Genomic DNA, 7,898 nt, shown 5'->3' with positions numbered 1-7,898 from the left:
ATACACATCCTTATTGATAAGTGTGAAAAAGAGTTATTTTATACTTATAAATGAGCTCAATCTTGTAATTATTCATATTGTTCCTCATTGAAAAGTTGTAATAGGTAGTATATTGTTATATAAAATATTTTACAGGAAATGGTGTATTATTTAGACTCTGTCAGCCAATTTTCGCAAAGCGAAAGCCAAAATTCGCACTGACAGAAGAAGGAAATTCGTATAGTGCACCAGTACCTGTGCGTTGAGCGAATAACATCAGTTAAAGTGCAGCAGTTAAGAAAATTCGCATAGCGCACCAGTACATGTGCGCTGAGCGAATTAATGAATTTAAGTGGCTTTAAAAGACGTGACAGAGCGACAGAAACATGCTCTTCTGACAGAAGTTCCAGACAAAAGAAATAAACGAAAACATCTCAGGAACTTTCGGAGACTACTTCAAGGCATCAATACATCATTGTTGCAAGGGATTGCTTCAAATGTGTACGTTTTAGATGACTAGGAGTAGTTAAAATTCTCTTTCGTTGGGATTGGATGTAATGAACTCATTGTGATGTAATTTTCCTGCTCAATATATCGTTGTTCGTTCATATGCTCTTTCTTGAATTTATTATCATTGTATGAAAATATAATGTTATTTGAATGTCTTTGATTACTGGAAAGTAACTTTGAACATGAACGTAGATAGAGCACTTAAGTGATTTGGGATCTAGGGATAGACTCAATAACTTGATCATTCCTAACATCGGACTTAATGCAAATTGTATATTAAATTGACTAAGGAATTATCATTTTAATATATTAATTTAGAACAGGTTGCTAAGGGATTAGGACTATTATGCCTTGATGTGAATGTTTGAATGAAGTAATGAAATATTGAACAAAGTTTATATTCATAAGATTCATGAAACCCAATTCCAACAAAGTTTCTTTTAAATATAAATTCTTTGCACACCAACTGTTTGATAAAATACCAAAAATAGTTTCTTGTGTTGTTTTGTGCATTTTGATGTCTAGTTGAGTTATAAAAGGAAGAATTGTCATGTGTTGCACAAGTCCCTTAGGAGAACGATACTTTTACTTATTCACTATATTACTTGGAACGATTTGGTATACTTGCCAAAAAGTTATCACTTATACACCAATGCATTCAAGTGAAACACTATCTTGGGTGAGGATTGGTTCTACATAATTCAGTAAAGCATTCTGCCACGACTGTTGATCTCTTATAAATTGTAGCATTTGATTGATTGAAAATGTTGTGAGCACCACAGCGGAAGGCTAATCTGTACACATTTCTAGTCGTTCCAAGTTAAGCAAGTGTTGTGAATTCTGCTATGTCTGTGAAAATATGTTTTGTGTTGGAGCCAGATACCTTTTGCTTGAGGACAAGCAAGGTTCTAAGTTTGGGGGAGTTGATAAGGACATATTTTACCATGAATTTAGTAATGAATTAAGAGAAAATGTCAACCCTTCCTTAACTTTTTACCTTGTAAATCCTAGTTTTGATCACTAATCCCTGCTTTTATGTGCTTAAACTATTTGGAAGAAGTCTATGCATCAAATGAAGGCATTGGAAACCAAGGAAAGCAAGAAAAGCAACAAAAATGAAGAACCAGAATTCTGCTGAAGCTAGCCCAGGCCCCCCTCGTCTATGGGGGCTTGAGCGCTAGTGCATCATGACTATCGTGTGCCTGAGCCCCCCTCCTTCTAGAGGTGGAGCGCCAACTTTGCTGACATGGAAGATTTGCCTTATTTAACTCAGAGGCGCGGAGAGCTTGACATCTTTTGACACCTAGACACGTTTTCTCTCATTCGAAGCTACAAAGTGTGGGAACAATCCATCTTCTTCCTTGGGTCTTCTTCCTTCTTCCATTTCCACAATTGTTGTAAGCTCAAGCTCTTCATTCATGGAGAGCTAGTTTCATTGTTGTTGGGGGATTGATGTAGCCACTAAACTCTTATGTAAACTATTGTGTTTTGAATGAATATATGCCTCTTTCATTGATTGTTAGTGTTTAATTCATTTTCTTAATGCTTGTTGTGAAGTTGTTACCCACGACATGATTTTAGGGTTTGCTTGATATTGGGAAATGTTGGGTAAATTTGAACTTTGATTAAACACCTAAAGGAAATAATATCTAGGGATAGAACTAGGACCTTTGGTTGTCTTAAAGCTCAATTCTTAATGCGAAAATAATTGTTAGGTCTTCCAAGGGATTGAAGCCTAATAAAGAAGTCTATGCTTTCCCTACCAAGGGATTGGGTTTGAGTAATTTAGTAGACTGACATTGGCATATTAATGAAGAGGAAATGATTTTCTATACATAAGAGTGAAGTAGGTGAAATCATACCCCCAACAATACCATTCCATATCATTTCAAATCTTCCCATTTCCAAGTGTTTGAGTATCAAAGATCACTTTTATCATTTATGTTGCATGTTTACTTTAATTGCACTAAAACCCAAATTATAAAGCATTCTTTAGTCTAAGTTAGTTGGAAATTATACGATTGTGTGGTGACACGAGTCTTTTGGGAAACAATATCCGGTCTTACGGGTTTTATTACTTGAATTGATTTGGTATACTCGCCAAAGTCTCAACAATGACCAACTTCCCTTTCCTCCTTAATTTTCCCTTGGCCCAAGATAAATCCTTTTGTGAAGAAGGATTTTCCATCAAGTCAGCAATCAACCATTTCAAAGTATCATCACTCTGCTACGATGCTTTGATTCTGTATAGTAGATCAGAATTTGGTTGGTGTGTAGAAATAATAGCACATTCAACCCTTGAAAGTGCATTAACAACTTGGTTCTCAATTCCTTGCTTATACTCAATGATGAAGTCAAATTCCATGAGTTTTACCAACCATTTTGTTTGGAAGCCTATGGAAAGTCTCTGATCCAGATTATACTTGAGACTTCGGTGATAATGTTTGATTACAAAGTAATTAGGTAATAAGTAGTGTCTCCAATTTTATACCTCGTACACCACAACTATTAACTCCTTCTCATAAGTTGACAAGGATTGTTGTGTAACATTCAAACTTCTGGTGATAAAAGCTATAGGATGATGATCTTGCATAAGAATAGCTCCTACCTCCACTACTGAGGCATCCACCTCTACCACAAAAGGCTTCATAAAATCAGGAAAGGTCAATACAAGCGCTTGGCTTAACTGATCCTTAAGACACTAAAATGCCAATTTAGCTTCATTCGACCAAGAAAAATTTTCTTTCTTTAACATGTCATGATTTCTAGATCAAATTGTTTAAATCAATTAGTAAATCATAAACAACATCTAAGAAAAAATGTATCTCATTAATATCTCTCAATACACTATATGAGCAAAATAAGTAAGTCTCTTATCGAAATAGAAATTTATCTCTTATATGACACTAAGATTAAAAGAAACGTTTCATTCAAAATAGTGTTATATCAAACAAAGCTTTCTATAGAAAATATCGTCTGATAAGTGACCACCAAATGCTTTAACCTTGAGAAAACATCTTATGTTTATATCATTTAATGAATATATATTCATCTTACCAAACAATGCATTTATTGATGAAGTGAAAAATGATAAAATGTTTTGAACATGATACACTGCTTAACATTTATTAATTTTCAAAACATTTAATGCACTGTATGAAAAATTACTTTGATGCTTATATACTTTGTTCTTGATATCCGTGTAAATTAATAAAGCAGAAAGATATGATGAGAATCACGACACCCAAGAAAAAGACATTGTGAGAGAAGAAAAACATTTTGGAAATGTTTCCTTGAAGCCATTTGCTCTGTCACATTATACAAGTTCAAGTTTCGCTTAAGGCTATAAGAATAAGCTTTAGATCCTACAAAGTAGACTAAAGTCAGACTTCACATCGAAAGACTATCAATTCCTCAAAAGTCAACTTCTGGTTTAACAGTCATCTTTCAAGAGAAACTATAAATAAAGGAAAGCTTGAAAAGGAGATGTTGATGAAAAAGCGCAAGATAACATAAGAAGAATAACAACGTGAAAAGGGAGAAAAGGTTAAAGTGTTCTTACATCGTCTAACGCTCAATATGTTTTGAGAGAAAAATCTTTGTAAAAAGAGAAACATTTTCAAGTGTTACAAATTGTATTGTAGTTGAACATGTATCCTCTTGTTGAGAGTCATTCATCTGTACCTTGTATAAAATCCATTTTTGGATTTATTGTAAGTTTTGGAGAAAACTCAAATACTTGGTTGTTCAACTCAGGTTAAGTTGAATGTCTAGACAATTTTCTAGGGTTAGATCTTGGAGAGGATAAACTCGTTCTAGTTGTGTTGACTGGTGAATGATAAGTGTGATAATTACCTATAAAAATTTGATGATTGCAGAAGAATAGATATTTGCTACCAAAAGATACTAGCCTAACCACAAGCACCACTAGTTTATCTAGACATGGTCTCTCACCCAGCCAAATAGTCTTGCGGTCCAGCTAGTAGAGCAGTCTAGGCTAACGAGAGGATTCTATGGCCCAGCGAGAATGCACTTTTTGGAAAAGGTTTTAAAGTGTCAAGAGTGGAAGAAAAAAATGAGGTTTTGGATGTAGGAACACAACTAAAACTTAGCAACGTGGGTTGGAAGGTATGAAACGCATGTTGGAGAGCTTGGAGGACTGCTAAGGGCTTGTGGGAACAACATTTTCTTGCTCTTTGTATCTTCATCTTCTTCCATGGCCATTTTGTAAGCTTGAGGTTCTCTAGGGAAATGGAGAGCTAAACCCATCTTATGGGATAAATGTAGCTATTGAACTCTCTTGTATGTAGTGAATGTTTTTATTATATATATGCCTCTTTCATTAAATGCTAATTTCTTATTTCTACTCTTAATGCTTGTTTGAAATGGAGACGTTGATAGCTTGATCTTTCGCTTCCTTAGGTTTTAGGAAGAATCTAGTGAACCCTAGGATTGAAACAAGAAATCTAGTGGGGGCTTGTGTTTAGGAATGGAACATGGCCCATTAGTTGTCTTACCCTAGTTCTTAAGACGAGTTTGCTTGTAAAGTGTTTAAGGGATTGACGGTTAGTTAGGAAACCTAGGCTTTTTCACCTAAGGGATTAAGGCTAAACTGTTTTCGTGGGTTAACATTAGTGTTTAATGGAGAAAAGATGATTATGTGTGTAAAAGAGAGTGAACCCGGTGAAATCTACCCTTAGCAAAGCCATTTCATACCATTTATGACTTTTTTCCACTTCTAAGTGCCTCTAGCTACCAAAGTCCACCTATATTCTTTATGTATTTATTTACTTGCACATAATTTTCCATTCTTTAGTCTATATGAGTTATTAATCGTACAATTATCTAGTATTACAAGAGGCTCTTGGAAAACTATATTTGGTCTTACCATTTTATATTACTTGAGAAATTCGGTACATTTGTCGATGAGAAATAGTGAACTAAGAGTGGTGTTAATACTCCAGAACTAGTGTTAATACTCCTTGTTACCAGGAGTGGTGCTAATACTCGTTGTAACCAGGAGTGGTCCTAATAATCGTTGTAATTAGGAATGGTACTAATACTCGTTGTAGCCAGGAGTGGTGAGAATACTCGGTGAGATCCTGAAGAGGTAAAACTCGTGAAATCATGGAAAATATTAGTGAAACCCCTTAAGAGTTTTTAAGGGAGAACTAGACGTAGTTTAGGTTGAATGAACAAATATAAAGTTCGTAGTTTATTACATTACTGTTCAAAAGTTTTTCATTTTCTCTTATCACAAAAACTAGCATCTAACATCTCATAATCTTTATACACATACATATTTTCCTTACAAGTATTTAGATGTTGCTTTGTATAAAAGATTTGAAAAGTAGTATCTCATAATTCCTCTTTTGTTAAAACTTTCATACAGCCTTGTGAAGCATCATCGTTTGAGAGTATTCTTATTTGTTAATCTCTCTAACACTAGATATTCCTAAGGCATTTTATCAAACGATGTTCCTCATCTTGGTCTTCCACAATTAGTCTAACTTCAGATGCCATAAGAAGATCATTGTGGTTGTTGACATTATTACACACTGTTTATCAGTTGTAGATAGACAACCATTGAAGATGCAAATGGTTGAAAAAATAAAGGGACCTCACCCTGCTCCCTCTTGCCCAACTCTAGCCAACCCGATGAAACAATGGAGTGTTGATCTGTTAACAACCTATAATGAGTTTGATGTGTATTTATACTGATAACAGTCTATCTACCTTCATAATGTTGCCTGTAGATGAGACCATACCTCCTCTAGTCACCACTTGGTAAAAGAATGTGGTGAAGGATATATGTCACCCAACTTGAACATTGTTGAGCCATGTCGTACTCATCAATTTGGTGACACAAATGCTACCTTCTCAGTAGATGATGTAGTTGTTGGAAAATGACTCCTATCAATGCTACCTCCTAGAACCTAAATGACACAACCCTTGGTTATCAAGGAAGCTATTGATCTTGAAGAAGCTACAAGACGGGCTTAAGCTCTCCTCGTTACATCGTCTATCATGTCGAAGCTTGATGAAGCTCTTTTTCAAGAGATCACTATACATCGCCTAGCCTCTACGCACACTATTGAACCAACCTAACAAATCACCATAGCTAACTCATCCAACCCCTATCTTCAAACCATCCCATCCACTCCCCAACCCTTAACCCCTAGACCCCTAAATCATGCTCTACCATCTGATATCACTACAAAAAAAAAATGTTATTTAGTTGAGGTTCTTTTTTTGATTTGCGAGAGTTTTTATCCTCCGCAAAATAATTTTTGGAGGTTTTTCAAACCGTCGCAATTTGAGTCGCCACAACCTATCTGCAGGGATTTTTCGCGACCCCTGGTATCACATTCAATTTGCAGAAGTTTTTCTGCAGAGAGTAAAAACCAATTAATGACTATTATTTTGTGGCAGTTTTTAACCTCCTTTATTTTCAATCATTTGATTACAAAAAATACCTATATTTTTTACACTATTTTGTGATATTAATATATACTGTTCAATTTGACAATTATACTTTGGAAGTTGTAACCTCCCTCATTTGTATTATTTAATTTAAGGTTTATTACTTTATTTTGCTAGAATTATTTAATTTGCGCCACCATTTGAGGTGGTTATATTTTTGAATCAAAAATATTTATTTGTAACAATATTCAAACATATTAATGACATCACAAATTCATATAATTTCATTGTCAAAATCATCATAGTAACATAAAATCAATTTAAAATAAAACTCATCCTTACAACTTAATCAATAAGTACTCAAAATTCATAATAAACTAGATATAGTTTTATCCTAAAAAAAAATTTATAAACTCCCTAAATGTTACTTCCACAAGATGAATGTCTTTGATCTTGTACTCAAAGGAGACTTGGGCTCATTTGCATCACCAGCTTGCTGAAATGATAAAAAATTAATTATAATTATACTTGTAACGTCCCAAAATATATAGAAAAACATATATAATAAAGACATCATCATCCATAATATAGGAAAGCAATCAAGAGTAATTAAGGATTAGAGTCATCCTTAGAATAGTGTGGAATTGAAAACTAGAGCATTAGAGTTTCTCCTTGGAAATTTCAGAGAATTTAAAACTTTAAATGCACTAAAGTTCTTCAAAATAATATGAGTTCATGGAATAAAAGCTAGCAAATCTAAGTTGCAGCACTGTCGTCCCCGTCAAGAGCTGTTTCCAAAGTATCCTCCTCGCCATTTGCTCCCACCCAAGTGGATGATCATCGCAAAAGAAACATACACAAGCAACACAAATAAGCAAGGGTGAGCTAGATATAAAAAGCATGTTATTCAACCTCACACGACATGCAAAAGTCACTCAAACATGGTAAAATGACATCACAAGACTTGTTACTTTATAAACCGACTC

The sequence above is a fragment of the Vigna umbellata genome, chromosome 6, assembly GCF_029865625.1.
Source record: "Vigna umbellata cultivar VRB3 chromosome 6, Vumbellata_1.0, whole genome shotgun sequence".
Taxonomy (NCBI): Eukaryota; Viridiplantae; Streptophyta; class Magnoliopsida; order Fabales; family Fabaceae; genus Vigna; species Vigna umbellata.
This window is presented reverse-complemented; position numbering follows the sequence as displayed.